At 42.8% G+C, this 20,742-nt stretch overlaps 1 long non-coding RNA gene across 1 annotated transcript in view; it reads right to left on the reverse strand.

Annotated features, from left to right (window-relative positions):
- Window positions 1–2,350: 2,350 nt before the first annotated feature.
- LOC134293628 (uncharacterized) overlaps window positions 2,351–20,742 on the reverse strand; it is a 32,807-nt gene continuing 14,415 nt past the window's right edge. Inside the window, exon 2 of the long non-coding RNA XR_010000579.1 lies at window positions 2,351–10,136. This is a non-coding gene — a long non-coding RNA (uncharacterized LOC134293628). The remainder of the gene's footprint in view (window positions 10,137–20,742) is intronic.

Consider the following 20,742-nt stretch of genomic DNA (forward strand, 5'->3'; position numbering starts at 1 on the left):
AGCCTCGAAGTTTCTGAATATTGCTTTTGTGTTTCAGGGAATGTTTATCTTGCCGAAAGGAAGATCTATTGTGCGTTTCCAGTGACCTTTGAGAAATCGGATTTCGTGACCGCCATTTTCACAGCTGCACGGCTGCATCGTTTCATTCAGGTATGATGATTATTTTCTTCATCTCCAGATGAACAACCGGCCCTCTTTTCTGAAGCTCCTTCCAAAGATCTCCTTTGTCTTGCCTTTGCTCCCCCAACTCCAGCTTCAGTATCACACTGCACTTCAAAACCTGTTGCACCGCATTGAAGTCTTGCAAAAAAAAAAAGAGAGAGAGCATATGCATTTGAAATATTTCGGTTGCGCTGTTTGAAATGATTCAAGACCTTTGGCTCACCTTTCAGCTTCCCAGGGCAAAATGGGGGTGATAAAATCCCCCTAAATTCATGCGCCAATCTCAATGGAAAGATGGGCGGGGATGGAGAAAGTGTGGAATGATAATATTCAATTCAGCAGAAACAAACAATGTAATGCTGAGTGTATTTATTCAGGAGTAACACCCATTATATACTCATCAGGATTAACTCTCTGCCATCCCATCTTTTCAACTGCATTTAAAATGTCCCAGTTTCTCTCTCCTCTCACTTTCCCCTTCAGATTTATTTCAGTGAATGCAAACTGGAGTTTCATCGACACTGCATGACATTATATGGTCAGTGTAGACCCATATAATGTATCTTAGTACTATTTGGAGTCCCATCTACACTGCATGGCATTATATGATTGATGTAGACCTATGTAATGCAGTTTACTACTATTTGGAGTCCCATCTACACGGCATGACTTTATATGGTTGATGTAGACCCATATAATGCAGTTTAGTGCTATCTGGAGTCCCATCTACACTGCATGGCATTATGTGGTCAGTGTAGACCCATATAATGTAGTTGAACTGCAACTTGGGTCTAAACTTTAGGTCCAGCTTAAGTTCAGTTGATTGGAGAAGGGCTCAAAAAAGCCAAAAACCACATTAAAAGATGACCCAAAAAGGCCAGAACATGCCTTCTGGGTCTCCAAAAATGGTGGCTGTGGAGTTTGCATGGGATCAGTAGGAGCAGAAGAAGGAGCCCAATTGTGTACTGCTCATGGGTCCAAGGTAAGCTTCCTTCCTCCCTTCCTTGGATATCCAACTCTAATCCACCAAAGAACCCCCCAGAAGTGCACCTTCCTTTCATGATGGGCTTTGAAGGCCCTCCAGGGTGACCTGTCACACCTTTGACAAGAGGCAACTGGGGACCTGTGAGACATTCTTCTTCTCCCATCCTCCTTCTCCTCCTGGCACAGATCCATCATCCCCGCCTTTCAGCTCCTCTCTGGGCGCGAAGAGGCCTGAGTGATCCATCTGCCTCTGACGGAGACGTTTCTCCCGTCCTCCCTTGAGCCAAAGAAGGAGATAAGCGATCTGCAGGTGGAGCCCAGAGTTGGCTCAGTCCTATGGTGCCATTTTGATTGACGGCAGTGCACACGGCGGGGCTTTGATGTGTGTTGGGAGCTTGGTGCTTTCAACCACTTCCTCATTTTTCATTCTCTTCTTGGTTTTTAGGACGTTTGGGGCACATCTGATGTGAAAAGCTAATCCCTTTTCCCTGGCATGATGCACATTGGAGAAGAGAGGAAGATCTGGATACTCCGTATCCATGCAATTGCTGGACTCACCTTGGAAAAAGGAAAGTGTCGATACAGTACAGGTACATCAATTTATTACGGTCTATGACCAGAATATATATATAGAAATGGGCACAGGTGCCCGAAAAGGGGAATCGCAGTTCCTATAAAAGTCAGATAAAAGAACAAGTTAAAAACATGCTATAATAAAAACAAATTAAAAGCAGACTATTAGCAGGGTCAGCTAATAGTAAATATCGATCCACTAAGTGGCTCTGGAGGGGGATAGAGGGAGCATTTGCAGTCTTTCAGTTATAACAAATTGCTCTGGCTACAGGCCCTGTGGGGTCAGTCATCATCTGTCTGATGGAAATTGCTGCCGCACAGAACCTGGCGACACTATAGGTTATCGCAGAACAGGAGTCTGAGAGCAGCAGAGAGGTGTAGTATCTTTCAGTGCGGCCTGGATGTTTTAAAAGCCAAGGAGTGATGAAATTGATTCTAATATCTCTATAAAACATACACTGGAGGAGCACGTGCTTGATAGTTTCGATATGGCCAGACTCACAAGGGCATAGTCTCTCCGGAGCAGGGGTCTTCCAGTACCTCCCCTCCAGTACTGCCGATGGGAGGGCATGACATCTTGCAAGAGTGAAGGATTTACGAGGGATTAAGAAAAAGCCTATTAAACATCAAATTAGTTTATGATTTTACTAATTAAGCACCAAAACATCATGTTATACAACAAATTTGACAGAAAAAGTACTTCAATATGCAGTAATGTTATGTTGTAATTACTGTATTTATGAATTTAGCACCAAAATATCACAATATATTGAAAACATTGACTACAAAAATGCCTTGGATAATCCAGAACCTTGGATAAGCAAGTCTTGGATAAGTGAGACTCTACAGTAATTGGGAACGTGATGGAAATGAGCCGTTACAATCAAGTTGTCCTAAAGGACCTAGGTATCTTCTCTACATCCTTCAACATGACTCTATGCCAGGTGTTTTGGACTTCATTTCCCAGAAGACCAAGCCAGCTTGGTCAACAGTCAAACATTATGGGAGCTGAAGTCCAAATTGAGTGGAGGACCAAAGTTTGGAAACCACTGCTCTATGAGAACCTCTAGCAGAAGTTGCCTAAAGGCTTTGAAATGGCCGAAATGGACAAATTAGCTTTAGCGCGTCAACAAACGAATACACTGAAACTTCAAGAAGAATGGAAACCCTTTACTGAATTAATGGCAAACCAGAAGAAGATGACCACAGTAGGATTTGTGAACTGAAATAACTAAAATAACATTCTATATCTATGAGACTCTGGAGGCCTTAGGCCAGTGATTTTCAACCTGGGGTCCCCAGATGTTTTTGGCCGACAACTCCCAGAAATCCCAACCTGTTTACCAGTTGTTGGGATTTCTTGGAGTTGAAGGCCAAAAACATCTGGGGACCCCAGGTTGAGAACCACTGCCCTAGATGATTGATTTAATAGCATTTTCTAATTGTAAGCCTGGTTAGTGAGATGCAGAAGCATGCCATAGAATCATCTGGAGAACCTAGAAGATTTCTAGAAGGACCTATTTTGTCAAGCATGGATCAATGAAACCATGGATACGGGTCCTAGAGGTACAGAATTTGTACTATCAATGAGACTTTGGAGCCAATGAGTTGACCTGGCTAGAGTATGGAAGTAACCTTTCCAAGCTCTACTTCCTACTACTTAAAGTAAGCCTGAGTCCTAGAACTGGCTCTCATTGATGCCACTAAGTCTTATGCATTAAGTATCAGTCATAGTGTGACTTTCCTGAGTCATACTTAACACTTGGAGACCTTGGAGATGTCTCACTGTATCCGTCCCAGAAGAAGACATGAAAACACTATCATAGGTTGACCTTCGGGTCTCCATAAGTCAGAAACAATTTGAAACCACACAATGACAACAAACTGCACTGATTCCCAAATTCTGCGTGTTATTGATGCTCCAAATCCAAACTTGGTGGAATGTAGTAATTCAACTCAACTGAATTGACGCCTCTGTTGCGAGTCTGCCCGAATGACAGAGTAGGCAGGGAAGAAAGAAAGCGTTGGGTGCCCTGACCCTTTGTGGCTTTGTGCTCCATCCCGTTGATTTCTTTGAGCAGGAATTCAAGGAGTGTGAAGGGAAAGTGCTGAGTCTTCAAACGGCCTCGTAAACATGTCATCTGTGAAAATGCCACCTCTGCACCTTGGAGGCTTCATCCGCTTCACCTTCGGCAAGGCCTGAAAGCCACATTCCTCGCAATTGGCGCCGGAAAAAAAATATATGAAAGAAGGCATGTGTGTGGGTGTGCATGGACATTTTTGTGGGTACATGTGCATTTTTTATTTAATTTAGGGAAAGCAATGGAAGAAAAGCAAGGCGGCCTTAAGTCCAGCCAACTGATGGAACTGGAGTCTTCGCCCTCAAAGCATGATGGGTAACTCTGAAAGCACGTCTTTCATTTCCTTCCAAGCAAATGAAGGGAGAAATGTACAAGATGAAAACCTGGTATAAGCATTTGAAGGAAGGAGCTCAGTCCAAGCTCTGAACCCAACTGGAGTTGACCTATCGCATTAATGAAGTTGGCACAAGAGTTGCTTCACCAAATTCTCATTGAGTCAATGGGTCTACCCCAGGGAAGCAGGACATTGCTCCCCAAAGAGGAGTGTGCCCCAAATCCAGGGGGGAGGAGGAAGGGGCCTGAGGCTGTTAGGAGTCCAAAACACCTGGAGGGAAGGCCAAAGTTTGACCATGCCTGTTCTATGACTTGGCATGGAATTGGTAGCATCCCATCCTCTGCTTCCATCCAGGAGGAAAGATACTTCTGCCCATTGCCTGCCTACTCAAGACTTTGGAGGTATGGGTTGCTGTAAGTCTTTCGGGCTGTCTGGTCATCTTCCAGAAGCATTCTCTCCTGACGTTTCGCCCACACCTATGGCAAGCATCCTCAGAGGTAATGAAGTCTGTTGGAAACTAGATAAGGGAGGTTTATGTATCTGTGGAATGATGTCCAGAGTGGGAGAAAGAACTCTTGTCTGTTGGAGGCCAGTGTGGATGTTGTAATTAATCACCTTGATTAGCATTAATGGTCCTGTGGCCTCAAGGCCTAGTTTCCAACAAACCTCACAACCTCTGAGGATGCCTGCCATAGATGTGGGCAAAACGTCAGAAGAGAAAGTTGTTAATGTGGGATTTGTGTATTGATAGTGTTTAAATGCAATTTGTGCCATGCTTGTATTGCAACTGATTGCATCCTCCAGAATGTACCATAGTGTGGAAAGAGTTAATTGCCAAGAAGCTGTGATGACCTTGATGTGTGGCTGGAACTAGGGAGTATCCAGACACAAGTGTTTGTGCATACCGGTTGTGTCAGTTCAGTTGAGTTCTGTCTGCCTAGAGTTTGAGTCAAGTCCTGTGTTCATCTGTCGTCTGTAAGTCTGTTTGTGTTAATACAATAAAACTTTGTAAATAGTTTTACCAACGTCTCTGAGTGTCTCTTCATTCTCGCTCCACTGCTTACATCCAACTACTGCTGCGCTGCAATTACTCTGACGAAAGCTTCTGGAACATGGCCATACACACACCAACTCAGCTATTCCAGCTATGAAAGCCTTCAACAATACTTTGGAGAAATATTTGGCAACTAAGATACAGTTGAGTGCTGCATAGATAGTGCTATGGTATATATGTCAACCTACAGTAGCGTTGTTGTATATTTTCCAGGCTCTATGGCCATGTTCCAGAAGTATTCTCTCCTGACATTTTGCCCACATCTATGGCAAGCATCCTCAGAGGTTGTGAGGTATGGACAAACTAAGCAAGGAAGGTTTATATATATCTGTGGAAAGTCCAGGGTGAGAGAAGAACTCTTGCCAGTTGGAGGCCAGTGTGAATGTTGTAGTTAATCACCTTAATTAGCATTGAATAGCTTCATCTCCTGGCTTCTTCCTGCCTGGGGGCATCCTTTGTTCAGAGTCATTAGCGGTTGATTAATGTCTGGAACTCCTCTGTTTTCAGAGTGTTGCTTCTTATTTACTGTTCTGATTTTTCTCTCACCCTGGACTTTCCACAGATATATGTAAACCTTCCTTGCTTAGTTTCTCCATACCTCACAACCTCTGAGGATGCCTGAGGATACTTCTGGAACATGGTCAGACAGCCCGGAAAACATACAACAACCCTGTGATCCCCGCCATAAAAGCCTTCGACAACAAACCTACAGTAGGACCTTCAGAGAAGACCTTCAGAGAAGGAGACTCCAGCACTTAGTGAGGAAAGCCATCATCCATGTAAATGTATTGATGTAAATGTGAACCCAACAATACATTCGTCCCTCTGTATCCACTGATTCCACCAATCATGGGTCAAAAATATTCAAGGGGGAAATTTCCATAGCTTCCTACCATTCCCACAGATCTCCTTCACTTGATTGAGTTCTTCACCATTTTATATAAGGGACACCATTTCATATCATGGGGCTCGAGAGTCTAGGTTTTGGTATCCACAGGAAGTCCAAGAACCAAATCCCCGTGGATACAGAGGACAAACCACTTTGGAAACTGAGCCAAAGAAAGAACAGAGAACTATAGAAAACCGTGAAAGATCTTTGTTATGAATGAGGATCAAAACTTACAGTGATATTGGAATTTGGCCGGGACATCAAAGTTTTTACGGTGTCAAATCGGTGATAGGGACCGCTCCGCTGCGGGATTAAAATAACAGGGCAGGAATTCCCCCACAGTCCCCTGACTTTGCACATCATGCGTGACACATGTGACGCCTGGCAAGAGATGAGCACAACGTCGGGCCCAACTCCTCTGGAGACGTCTCTTCGTTGACATGAAGGAGCAGCAGAAACAAAGAGGAGGAGAAATAAATGTGGCTTAATGTCAGGGGGAAACCTTCACCTACTGCTTCAGTTATGGAGCGTATATACTCTAATAAACATTCGAGCCATTTTATAATTCCCATTTACCTTCATTCTTTCCATCCCAAGGCAACTGTTGCTTGGGTAGCTGCTATCATGTATTTTGCCATTTGTGAGAAGTATGGAAAGATGAATTAAATTGTAAAGAGATGGAGAACTGGATAAAAGTAATTAGGGGAATTAAATGTTTAAGGATTGCGGAATACACACCATCAAGTATTGGCAAAATGGTATCGAGCCCCACACTAAACAAGTGGAAGGCAATGGGAGGGATAAAGACCAGATCGAAATTGCCAACCTGTTTTCCTTGATGGCAGAGGATGAAGGCGGGCAGGCCTTACTGTTTAGATAAAGCAAGGGAGACAGATCGGTTGGGTCAGTTTGCTTCTCAAGAGAGGTGCCAAATGCATCCAAGGAGCTTTTGATTTCCTCGCCCGGTCCTTCTGCAACACCTCTTTACTCATTCAAGCTCCTTTGTTGACTTTAACAGCTGCTGTTTGAACATTTGCTCCGCAGAGAACATGTCTCCCATTTTTCTTGGAACCACAACACAGGCCTAGGAAGGGCTGCTTTGACTTGTGCTTAGGAATTAGGTGTTTGAAACACCAACGGGCCAACCTGCTGTTTTAATTTAGCTGGGCTAAAGGGTCCCAAAGAGCAAGGTGGCCACATTGGTTAGACAGACTCTGCAGGAAAAAAATTATTATACAGCATTTCGATCCCGCCTTTCCCACACAATAAGAGGATTCGGGAACTTCTCTTGCTTCTTTAGATGTCATGCGAAACGTTCTTTAGGCAACTGTCCTCCTGAATGTGAGCAGCCAGCACCCACTGAATGGGGTTGTGCATGGATACGTTTTGCAAAACGGGCTTCAGCTGTTTTGGCCCTTTTGGACAGCCGTAATGGCATGGACACCACAGCCATTTTTTCAGGTGCAACAGACAAACGATCGCAGAAAAGGTGGTTTCTTAAGTCTGATGCCTTAAACCCAGTTATTATGGAAGGATCTGAAAAGAAACAATCCTAGAAAAGGTGGTTTCTTAAGTCTGATGCCTTAAACCCAGTTATTATGGAAGGATCTGAAAAAAAAAATGATCCCAGAAAAGATGGTTTCTTAAGTCTGGTGCCTTAAACCAGTTATTATGGAAGGATCTGAAAAGAAACAATCCCAGAAAAGGTGGTTTCTTAAGTGTGATGCCTTAAACCCAGTTCTTATGGAAGGATCTGAGCAGAAACAATCCCAGAAAAGGTGGTTTCTTAAGTCTGGTGCCTTAAACCCAGTTATTATGGAAGGATCTGAAAAGAAACGATCCCAGAAAAGGTGGTTTCTTAAGTCTGATGCCTTAAACCCAGTTCTTATGGAAGGATCTGAGCAGAAACGATCCCAGAAAAGGTGGTTTCTTAAGTCTGATGCCTTAAAACCAGTTCTTATGGAAGGATCTGAGCAGAAACGATCCCAGAAAAGGTGGTTTCTTAAGTCTGATACCTCAAACCCAGTTCTTATGGAAGGATCTTGAAAGAAACGATCCCAGAAAAGGTGGTTTCGTAGGTCTGATGCCTTAAACTCAGTTCTCATTGAAGGATTTTAAAAGAAACGATCCCAGAAAAGGTGGTTTTGTAGGTCTGATGCCCTAAACCCAGTTCTCATTGAAGGATCTGAGCAGAAACGATGAGCAGAAGGGACTCGGGGCGGCTTACATAGGGATCAAGACCTAAAAACACAATGATACGTAGCATAAAATTATATTCCAAAATTAATACATAAAATATATAAAACATAAAACATCATAATTCAATAGTCCAACAACTGGCCAGTGCCATGGACATATCCAGAGTTTTATAATGGCGGAAAACAGAGCTCTTTTATCTCAACTCCACATATGAGTTCCTGCGATTGGATCTGCTGATTTACAGCTGATTTCAATATTCACTTCGTCACTCTCCTCTTTCCAATTCGATGTTGCATAAATTTAATCCACACACCATTGACTTTCCCCGGCTAAGCCGACAACTGTTCGGCATCGGACCAAACATTCTTGTAAAGTCTAAATTTATCTGAATGCGAACACGCTATAAAACACGAACGCCACAATAAAACGGCTGCAATAAAAATGGGGAACATTCTCTCTGTGTGTGTATGAGACAGAGAGAGGTTGATCCTGTGTCTTGAAGGCCAATAACCTCTCCTTTCAAGACCTGAGATCATTTGTTTTTGGACAAGTTTAAACCGAGGACCTTGACAGAGAACCTTGCGACTGAAATGTTAGAAGCCGGTTAACAAAGAAGCAATAAGCACTGAGCTGAAATATGGATGGAAGCACTACGAACCCTTGGCTGAGGTCTGAAACTATAGAAAGAAGTAGGCAATATCTGCCAGGTATTGCTCTATGTTTGATATAGTTTTTGAAAAAGGCATAGAAAGGCAACATTAATCAAAATAAGCAAAATATGTGCGGTATGGAATGCGGTTCATCGGGGCAACTGACTTTCTTGGTGGATGGGTAAATTAAAACACATGGCAACGTGTTACGAGGAGGAACACACTGCCGACTGTATTACTCCTTCTCTTTATTGGCTAATCCCTAATCAGAACCAGCTGGTCATAAAGCAAGGGAGTTCATGGGAACCCACCCTTTGTTGAAAGGAGAAGTCGGTGTCAATACCAGAAACAGATGAGGACACTTATATACACAGAAGAAAGCCCAAATGTAATTGCCTTCTCGAGGTCAGGTTACGTAAAGACACCGGTGGACAAAGGTGAGGCGCTGGCCACCAAGACCGGCACATGAAACACGGGCGCTTCTCCATGGGTTCGTGCATCTGGAAGGGAAATCTCCAGGGTTCAATTTGGAGAAGGGCGTCCAAGAGACATGGGTCTCCAGCATAGTTCTCCAGATGTTGAGAACTTCAACTTCCAGAATCCCCACGCACTCGGCAAACTTGAAGGTCTTGAAGGTCACCATCTTAGATATCTCTTTTGTGCTATCCACACATGACACTTTGACCCCATCTTAGCTGCAACCTATAGATTCCTGGGAGGGACTAAAGCTCTCTGGAGAGGCATATAAGTAATTAAATATACCATCACCTAGCACTTCATAGGATGGAGCAATTGCAGTTTAAGGTGGAATCAAAGCATCACCATTGTCTGGTGGCAGAAAAACAAAATGCAAAGATACAACGTGTGTGACACCTGGCTCGACAACAGTCCATGTGAGAAAGATCATGGAGCCTTCATGGAGAACAAGTTCAAGATGAGCCAAGAGGGTGATGCAGAAGCTCAAAAAGTCAATGGGATTTTGGGCTGCATCAAAAGGAGATGAGTGTCCAGATCAAGGGAAGTCGTGGTAACTATCTAATCAGCTTTGGTTAGACCTCACCTGGAAAACTGTGTCCAGTTCTGAGCACCATAGTTCAAAAAGGATATTGACATGCTGGAAGGTGTCCAGAGAAGGGCAACTAAAATGATCAAAGGTCTGGAGACCATGAATCCCTCTGAGGATCGTCTTAAAGAACTGGATCTGTTTAGTCTGCAGAAGACAAGGTTGAAAGGCGACATGATAAATAACAAAGGACTCTCTACAAAGAGTATCATAAGGAGGAGGGAGTACACTTGTATTCTGCTGCCCTTGAAACTAGAACTAGGAGCTATAGGTTCAAATGACAGGGAAGGAGATTCCACCTGAACATTAGGAAGAACGTCCTCACCGTGAGAGCTATTCAGTAGAGGAACTCTCTGCCTCGGAGTCTGGTAGAAACTCCTTCCTTGGAGGCTTTTAAACAGAGATCCGATGGCTATCTTTCATGGATGCTTCGATTGTACTTTTCCTGCATGGCAGGGGGTTGGACTAGATGGACCATGGGGTCTCTTCCAACTCTATTATTATTATTATTATTATTATTATTATTATTATTATTATTATTATTATTCCATATGCTAATCAAATTCACTCCAGTTTACCTTTGCCAAGGAAGCTTCTGGATCTATTCTGGACTGATGTGAATTTTCACAGTTCAGGACGTATTCTGCGTAAAATTCACATGTGGTTGCTTTGCATAGAAACCAGCATTGTTTGCATAGAAATCTGCATTTACTGTACATGACTTAATATTTCTGCATGGAAATATGTTTTTCATGTAGAAAAGAGTGCTTCCTATGCGGAAAAGGGTGTTTTGTATGCAAAAACCCCTTATGTGCAAATTTTGTGCGCAGAAATCCCTGAATTGCGAAAAGCCCCCTGAATAGCTGGAATTCAATTTGATAGACTCGTATTTTTAGATCTGATTGCACCTATCTGCTATTTAGTATTGTATTTTATGAATGTTGCTGTAATTAATTAGTTAACTATTTTAATTGATTTGTATTGTATTTTATATTTTTATATACATGTGTTTTATTGTAAGCCGCCCTGAGTCCCCTTTTGGGTGAGAAAGGAGGGATACAAATGTTGTAATAAATAAATAATAAATAAATAAACTGTGTAGTTTTCAAAGACTTTCATGCAGAGGGAGGGAAATTGGTGAAATTACCCATTGCTACCTTTGAGAGGAAACATAGTGGAGAATCACATTCCTAATACAAAGAAAGCAAGGAATTTGCTTATCGTTGCTCTTTCGTGGGTCGAGCTTTGGACCGAGTCTCAATGGAGTCAGAGCTTATCCCGCCAACCATGGCTCTGCATCAAACTGTCTAACCTTACAAGCTTTGCTTCTAATCCAGCCTTTTCTCTCCTTTCCCGGACTTACAGGAGGTTTCATTTCCCCGGCAAAAGGCTGAGACTCAGAACTCAGTTTCCTTCTGTTGTTTCTAGCTTAAAGTAATGCCTTTCGAGAGACTGTGGTTGCTGAAAAAAAGAAAGGGAGAAACCAGTAGGGAAGAGGTTATTAGCATCAGACTTAATAACATCCATCTCGGCTCCTTGCCCTCTCCGAGGCATTGTAAGGAGGCACATTTGGCTTCCCCCAAAAAAGGGGATCCTAATCTGAAATGAATTTATAGCTAATTCGACCTGTAGGCTAGTGACTTTGGGATTTCCTAGATAATACAATCCAGACAGTAATGTTGATGGATGCAAAAGGCTCGCCTGTGTAGTCGATGTAAGGCCCTGTCAAGAGAATGACGGATGCATTTTTGCTTAACCATAAGTCACCTCCAGTATGCTGGGATATTGAGGACTGGGCTACAATTATAGGATCATAGAACCGTAGAGTTGGAAGAGACCTCATGGGCCATCCAGTCCAACCCCCTGCAAGAAGCAGGAAAACCTCATTCAAAGCACCCCTGACAATTACAGTAGTTAATAGAGCTGTGCAAAATTTCGAAAGTGGTTCGTAAATCGGCAAAATTCGTATTTACGACACAAAGAACGAATCTGAATTTGAGCACCCAGATAGAATGAAACTAGGATCCACTGAAATTCTGGAAAAGAATGTAAGTATTTCATTAGTAATCTATGTCCTTTATTCTTTCTGACTGTTTGTTTTGCAATAATCAGCAGGAAGCAGTGTTGGGACTCATTGAGGATTGACGCACGTCCGTGGAACAAAACTAATGAAATGAAACTTCCAAAATTCGGATCTGAAACAAAATGGAAGGGGGGATACGACATATTTCATATTTCTAAAAGAAATAGTTTTTTTGGCATTTCACATACTTCTATTACGTAGTTACTGCATGATCTTTATCTCATTTTTTTACCAACTAAGTGTTGTACGTGCGTCGGCGATCCAGCTGTGCTCTATTCATGGGTAAGTTCCTCTATGAAAGTGGTTGGACATATTTGTCTGGATCATCCACATTGAGTTCAAATTTGCAGAACTAGAGTGGAACATGTGGTATCATTTCTCATAAGGATACGAATTGTTTCTGGAGCCACTCCCACCCCTCTAAGCCACGCCCCCTTTCCAGGGGGCATTGAGTCAAATTTTTTCTGGAAAAGGGGCGGCAGGCCAAATAAGTTTGGGAACCACTGGTGTAACTGAATGGACAGACATGTATGCCTTGGACATTGATATGTCATGCACAACCAGGAACAATGTGTATCCTTATGAGCAATGACACTACATGCTTTTTTAAAATTGCACAATTCCAATGTTCAAAAACAAAAAAGAGAGGCAAATATCAGTGAGACACAAAACAGCTTGAGTTGTTATAGGCATCACAGCCAGACGAATCTATAGGAATGGCTGCCACGCTTTGGGCAGGGGCAAAGGCTTTCCTTGATAAATCCTGACAAGTTGGAGGAGGCAGTTAAAGGATGTGTCGAAATGGGCCATACTTTACAAACAAGTCTCAAGGGGGTCACCGCCAAGGGCCCGGGGCCTCTAGCGAGAGAGAATATATGGCTGTTGAAAGCAATCCCTTTGTCCCGTAACAGGTCCAATCTTCTTCTGGCTCACTTGAGTTGTGCCAAAGCGATGGGAGTTGCTTCAGATTTATGAGGTGCGTGACAGGCTTTTGGCTCACACTCAGAAGAATTTATATCCTTTAAATTCTGCAGATACATGCCGAGGGGGCAGACAGTCTCCAACCTACATTCGTATAATTCTCTGAGAGATAAGCGGGGAAATAGAGCTGCCATCTGTCTATTAGATCTATACCTCCAAGGCTTCCCAAGTAGGATTGATCTGGGCAAAGGTGGCATCGTGTCTCTCTCCCAGCAAGCTCATTGCAAGACCATCCAGTGCATACTAGTGTCGGGACAACATAGGAATTCATCTTTGTAATAATAATAATAATAATAATAATAATAATAATAATAATAATATCTGCGCGCATCATCCAAAAATACATCACACAGTTCTAAACACTTGGGAAGTGTTCGACCTGTGATATGAAATCCAGCATAGCTATCTTGTTTGCTGTGTCATAAAATAATAATAATAATAATAATAATAATAATAATAATAATAATAATAATAATAGGAGCAACCCCAGGGGCCATCCAGTCCAACCCCCTTCTGCCATGCAATAAAAGCACAAATCAAAATACCCCAACAGATGGCCACTCAGCCATTTGTAATAATAATAACAATAATTGTCATCATCGTCGTCATCATCATCATCGGAACAAGTCCAGAAGCCATCCAGTCCAACTCCCTTTATTCTGCCATTCAGAAAAAGCACAATCAAAGCACCCCCAATCGATAGCCATCCAAGCTTTATAATAATAGTAGTAGTAATAGAAGCAATTCCAGAAGGCCATCCAGTCCAGCCCTCTTTATTCTGCCATTCAGGAAAAGCACAATCAAAGCACCCCCAACAGATAGCCATCCGGTCTTTGTAGTAGTAGTAGTAGTAGTAGTAGTAGTAGAATAGAAGCAACCCCAGAGGCCATCCAGTCCAACCCCCTCCTTCCATGCAGTAAAGACACAAATTACCCCCTGACAGATGGTCATCCAACCTTTGTAATAATAGTAGAAGTAGTTGTAAGTAGTAGTAGTAGTAGTAGTAGTAGTAGTAATAGGAGCAATCCCAGAAGCCATCCAGTCCAACCCCCTTCTGCCATACAGTAAAGGCACAATCAAAGCATCCCCAGACAGATGGCCACCCAGCCTTTGTAATAGTAGTAGTAGTAGTAGTAGTAGTAATAGAAGCAACCCCAGGGGGCATCCAGTCCTACCTCTTTTATTCTGCCATGCAGGAAAAGGATCTGGGCAGTGAGGAAGGTGATGAAAAAAGGCTTTTGGTAGCGATGGGAGGTGAGCGGAGGAGGAAGAGCAGGAAAGAGGAAACAAAGCTTGGAGGAGAGAACCATGGAGCCCCTCAGTATGGTTTGTGGAGCCTCAAGGACTTCGCAGAGCACACTTTGAGAACTGCTGCTCCGTGGAGAATCTGACCATTGAATCACTCTGGAGGACCTACAGATGGTTAAAGATGGACATCTCTAGGAACTTCTAGGTCCTCCATTGGAATCCACAAGTCATCATGCTGGGGAACCTAGAAAGAACATATTGATCAAGAGAGTAGTTGTGTGTTTTCCGGCATATTAAGTATTCATGCCAAGTTTGGCCCAGATCCATCATTGATCAAATTTGCAAATAATCAAATCCTCAAACGTGAAGCCCATCAACATGGAAGACCAACTGTCCATGCCCAGCATCCCGTGCTCTATCCACACAACGACCTGTTAAGCAGCCTGTCAGGATTTCAATTGGACCCCCATGAAAGTAGCCCTGCCCACGAATTGAATCCCGTAATCCAGGAGATGCGACAAGTCCTACGAATTCCCACCACCCATCCGCACCACAGCTCTGCCAGATCCAAGAAGCGATTCTGGCCTTTCGAGCCTGCGAAGTGCGCCGCTGAGCTATTCCACAGCCCCAGACGTTGTAGGGGAAAATCACACGTTATCAGTCTGTCTCCAGCCCTCCTTTTCCCGTGCCAGAGGTTAACAAGGAGACGGTTGCTGCAGAACTTTGACGGCTCTTCATCTCTAATGATTCACTTGACAGATGTTCCCCTGGCTTCTCTCCAGGCCGTAATGGGGACTCCATCGCTGCCTCCGAGTGCATTAAGAATGACCTACTTATGTCTACCCGCCAGGAGACGGTAAATTTTATTTCAGGATGATTTTTGGGATGATAGGGGGAAACATTATAGGTGGCAGCTTTTCAGGGAGTTTCCCATTTAAGAGCAAAACAGATCTGCTAAGGTCAAGGTAAAGGTTTTCCCTTCACATGAAGTCCAGTCGTGTCCGACTCTGGGGGTTGGTGCTCATCTCCATTTCTAAGCCGAAGAGCCGGCTGAGCCTAGGAGAGGAATGCCTCCCCATTACATCTGATGTGTGACAATGGGTGTTAATAATAATATTCATATTAATAACAATATTTACTCTGGGACCCTAAGCTGAGTCTGGGAGAGGAATGCCTCCCCATTACATCTGATGTGTGCCAATGGGTGTTAAGAATTATATATATATATATATATATATATATATATATATATATATATAGTTATGGGAGAGGGCTGCTTCCCGATGACAGCTGATGTGTGCCAATGGGTGTTAATAATAATATTAATAATAATAATAACAATAGTACTCTGGAGAAGACCCAAACGTGTTAAAAGTTGGTGGGCTAAAAGGGGTCAAAATGCCCTCCATGTGTGGCAATTTTAACCCCTTTAGCCCAAAAACCGAGAGGGCGGGGGTGAACCTTGGAAACCCTCCCATTGCAACCAATGGTCTGAAAATTTTTGTGTTTTTCGTTAGCCAGACGAAAATTCATGTCGTATAGGCGGCCCATTTTCGTTAGTGGGACACGAATGCGAAAATGAGACGACACGAATGAAATTACACAAAACGAACAGCAATTCCATACGAATGCACAACACTAATATTCACCAACCTTTTTTAAAAGAAGGGATGCTGGTAGGAGACTCAGTTTAGCCCTTTGGCACCAACTAAACTTTCTAAAAAATATGCACCACAATGAAGGTTCAAAACACAGAACACAATATGTATATTAGAGCATCATATAGATAATAATGTTAACAATAATACAAATAATAATACAACTGATGATCAACTTCTCTAATATACATATTGTGTTCTATGTTTTGAAGCTTCATTGTGGTGCATATTTTTTAGATATTGTTTAGAATAGATAGCTGTGTTTAGTTATGATTACCAACTAAACCTTCACCTGGGTTGGCATCATGATGGAACCCTTCTGCTCTGTTGCTACCTGCTCAAACTCGAAGATATGGAGAAATACCTGGATGTGGATGCTAAAATGCAGATGCCTTTGGTGGAAAGCGCGGGCGGAGAGATGTGGCAAGTTAAAACCATTCAAAAGCCAGTTTGTATTTGTATTACAGATGCTTTCTGGGGGAGTGTGGGGTGATTTATTTGCCTTTCAAAGCGAGTGCACCAACAAGGCAACCCTCTCTGGGCCTGTCTCTTCATTAGCCTTGCATTGCCGAAGCCTCTCTAAGCCGCGTCTGAAACTAAAATAATATTTTCGTCGAATGATACCTTTGCCAAAATCCAAAGCAAAAAGAAACACGGGGGGAAGAGGGAGGAAAGGGGGAAAAAAGGCCCGGCATTGGCTTGGCGCTGGTTGGGGGTCACGTACGAGAGAGGCTCTCTTGTGGGCACGGAACCGAATAAATATTTCAAAGGGGGGGAAATCATTAACCTTTTGTCATTAATGTTCATGCTCCTCGCCGTTTGAATTAGTGCACCTGCCAAAATAAGCACCGAGCCTTGTTACCCTCTTAGGGACAACCCTGTTCCATAAATCACCGCCTTCCAGTGACAGCTAAATGTGTTTTATATCACATAGAGAGCCTGTGTTTATGAATGTGAGATAAAAAGGGTTTAGCCAGTGCAAACACAGGGACTACTGTGTAACGCCTGCCTCCTTCTCGCTCGCTCTCGCTTACTCCACTTTCTCTCCTTGAGTTGGAGATTGGATCCTTGTTCTCAACCTTCAAGGTCTTCAAGTGAGACCTGCAGGTCCGCAATTGATTGATTGATTGATTATTGGCAACATTTATATCCCGCCCTTCTCACCCCGAAGGGAACTCAGGGCGGCTTACAAGTTATATGTACAAACAATCTATATCTATAAAAGAGTAATGAAATTTCGGCCTAGGACAAAACAACAAAACTACACATCCCAGAAACACTAGACTTGGCAGCACAACCCCTCATCCATGCCTCTACGTTCGTACAACAAAAAGCTCCAGCTACTCCAGAAAACGGCCAGGTTTTGAGACTGTGAGGCTATTCCCTGCTATTCCACATGGCCAACAAAAGATTCCCATAAGCCACAGCAACGCGTGGCCAGGCAAAACTAGTGTATTATATTATTAGCATAGCACAATACCAGCAATTATTATTATTATTATTATTATTATTATTATTATTATTATTAACGGTGCTCCATGCAGTCATCCCAGCCACATGACCCTGAAGGTGTCTATGGACAACGCTGGCTCTTCGGCTTAGAAATGGAGATGAGCACCAACCCCCAGAGTCAGACATGACTGGACTTAACATCAGGGAAAACCTTTACCTTTACTATTATTAATAATACTATTAAGAAGGAGACAGAAGTCCTGATCCTTGCAGCCCAGGAGCAAGCCATCAGAACAAAGGCAATTAAGGCCAAGATTGAAAAATCAGCTGATGACCCAAAATGCAGACTGTGCAAGGAAACCGACGAAACCATGGATCATATCCTCAGCTGCTGTAAGAAAATCACACAGACTGACTACAAACAGAGGCACAACTATGTGGCCCAAATGATTCATTGGAACTTATGCCTCAAGTACCACCTCCCAGCAGTGTTTCCAAGCATTAAGAATCTAATTTTACATATAATAATAATAATAATAATAATAATAATAATAATAATAATGCTTTGATTGAAGTCAAAAATCAGAAACTCCTCAAAGCACAGCAGACAAAGAATCAGTACAAGAAAGCCGCACTACAAACTAGAGCTGACAGCTGGCACAACAAAACATTGCATGGAAAGTTCCTTGACAAAACTGAAGGAAAAGCTGATAAGGAGAAGACCTGGCTGTGGCTCACGAATGGGACCCTGAAGAAGGAGACAGAAGGCCTGATCCTTGCAGACCAGGAGCAAGACATCAGGACAAAGGCAATCAAGGCCAAGATCGAAAAATCAGCCGATGACCCAAAATGCAGACTGTGCAAGGAAACCAACAAAACCATTGATCATCTCCTCAGCTGCTGTAAGAAAATTGCACAGACTGACTGCAAACAGAGGCACAACTACGTGGCCCAAATATTTCATTGGAACTTATGCCTCAAGTACCACCTCCCAGCAGTAAAGAACTGGTGGGATCACAAACCTGCAAAAGTATTGGAAAATGAGCACGCAAAGATACTGTGGGACTTCCGAATCCAGACTGACAAAGTTCTGGAACACAACACACCAGACATCACAGTTGTAGAAAGGAAAAAGGTTTGGATCATTGATGTTGCCATCCCAGGTGACAGTCGCATTGACGAAAAACAACAGGAAAAACTCAGCCACTCTCAGGACCTCAAGATTGAACTGCAAAGACTCTGGCAGATTGTGATTTTGTGAAACGAAATCCAGCATATCTATCTTGTTTGCTGTGTCATACAATAATAATAATAATAATAATAATAATAATAATAATAATAATAATAATAATAATAATAATACATCACACAGTCCTAGACACTTGGGAAGTGTTCGACTTGTGATTTTGTGAAACGAAATCCAGCATATCTATCTTGTTTGCTATGTCATACAATAATAATAATAATAATAATAATAATAATAATAATAATAATAACAATAATAATAATACATCACACATCCTAGACACTTGGGAAGTGTTCGACTTGTGATTTTGTGAAACGAAATCCAGCATATCTATCTTGTTTGCTATGTCATACAATAATAATAATAATAATAATAATAATAATAATAATAATAATAATACATCACACAGTCCTAGACACTTGGGAAGTGTTCGACTTGGATTTTGTGAAACGAAGTCCAGCATATCTATCTTGTTTGCTATGTCATACAATAATAGTAATAATAATAATAATAATAATAATAATAATAATAATAATAATAATAATAATAATAATTACACAGTCCTAGACACTTGGGAAGTGTTCGTTTTGTGATTTTGTGATACGAAGTCCAGCATATCTATCTTGATCTCTAGATCCTTTGGTAGGATCAAGCAGGAATGGACCATACATCCATGTTGAAGAAACTACATATTCCTAGAGAAGTGTTTTTTCGGGGGCCTGAGGCTGTCAGGAATGGTGGGAGTTGAAGTCCAAAAGACCTGGAGGGAAGGCCCAAGTTGGCCCAGGCCTGCCCTAACCCCAAGCAATGTTTTATCTGGCTTCTTCTGTTGATTTTTGATACGACAGACAAGTGCCTCCCCATCTCCTTGATCCCTGAGCTGCCTGTTCCGAAAACTGCACACTTCTAGGTTTTCTGTTCCAAGACTTAATCTCTCTGTGCCGTGCCATCATAAATATTGATATCCACAAATCCGAGGAGCGAGCATCGAAATGTGGGGTATCTGGGCGAAGCTGTTTTGGAGCACGTTGGACGTTTTCTCTGCTGGAGCCACGAAGGGCCGGAGAGTCCTGTGGAACTTCGCTCTCCGCTGCAACACAATAACAGGAAACATTTCGGTGGCCTCTAAAGTACTTGGCATAGTATTTCACTTTCATGCTTACATTGTCCGAGCATCAATAAAACTGGAAACTGTGATATAATTAAATCCATTCTTCCTACAGAGAAGATGACGGCCTGAGATAACAGCGAGAGCCGTTCATTACATTCGGCTCCGGAGAGCACAGAACGGCACCGTCTCCCTTTTCTCCAGCCAAAAGCTCCGGCTTATTTATTTGTCCCAAAGAAGCATAAAAAAGGAACTCGGGGGGAAATGAGAGAAAGTTGGCAGAAGCAGCCTGACAAAGTTTCCTCCCCAGATCTTTGTACGCAGAGTTCAAGCCTCACCTTCGGCTGAAATGTGAAAGGCTTGGCTTGGGCCAAAGGCATTTGAGCAAAAAACAACACGAGAAGGTTCCTTTCTTGGCATTGTTTTCACGACGGGCCATATTACATGGAAAGGGATCCTTGGATTGGGTTGCTGTGAGTTTTCCGGGCTGTCTGGCCATGTTCCAGAAGCATTCTCTCCTGACATTTTGCCCACATCTATGGCAGGCATCCTCAGAGATTGTGAGGTCTGTTGGGAACTAGTCAAGTGGGATATATATATTTCCAGCCTCTACTTAAAAATGTCCATGGAAGGAGCTTCTACCAGACTCCGAGGCAGAAAGTTCCACTGCTGAACATCTCTTAAGTTCTTCCTAATGTTGAGTGGAGAAGACCTCTTTGCTTCCTCTTCCACAGAGAGGGATTGTTCTCCTCTGATGCCATTCAATTCATAGAATAACAGAGTTGGAGGAGTCCACATGGGCCATCCAATCCAACCCGCTGCCATGCAGGAAAAGCACCATCAAAGCCCACCTGGCAGATAGTCATCCAGCCTCCATTTAAAAGCTTCCAAGGAAGGAGCTTCCACCAGACTCTGAGGCAGAGAGTTTCCACTAATGTTGAGTGGAGAAGACCTCTTAGCTTCCTCTTCCACGGAGA

Source organism: Anolis carolinensis, unplaced genomic scaffold, assembly GCF_035594765.1.
Source record: "Anolis carolinensis isolate JA03-04 unplaced genomic scaffold, rAnoCar3.1.pri scaffold_9, whole genome shotgun sequence".
Lineage (NCBI taxonomy): Eukaryota > Metazoa > Chordata > Lepidosauria > Squamata > Dactyloidae > Anolis > Anolis carolinensis.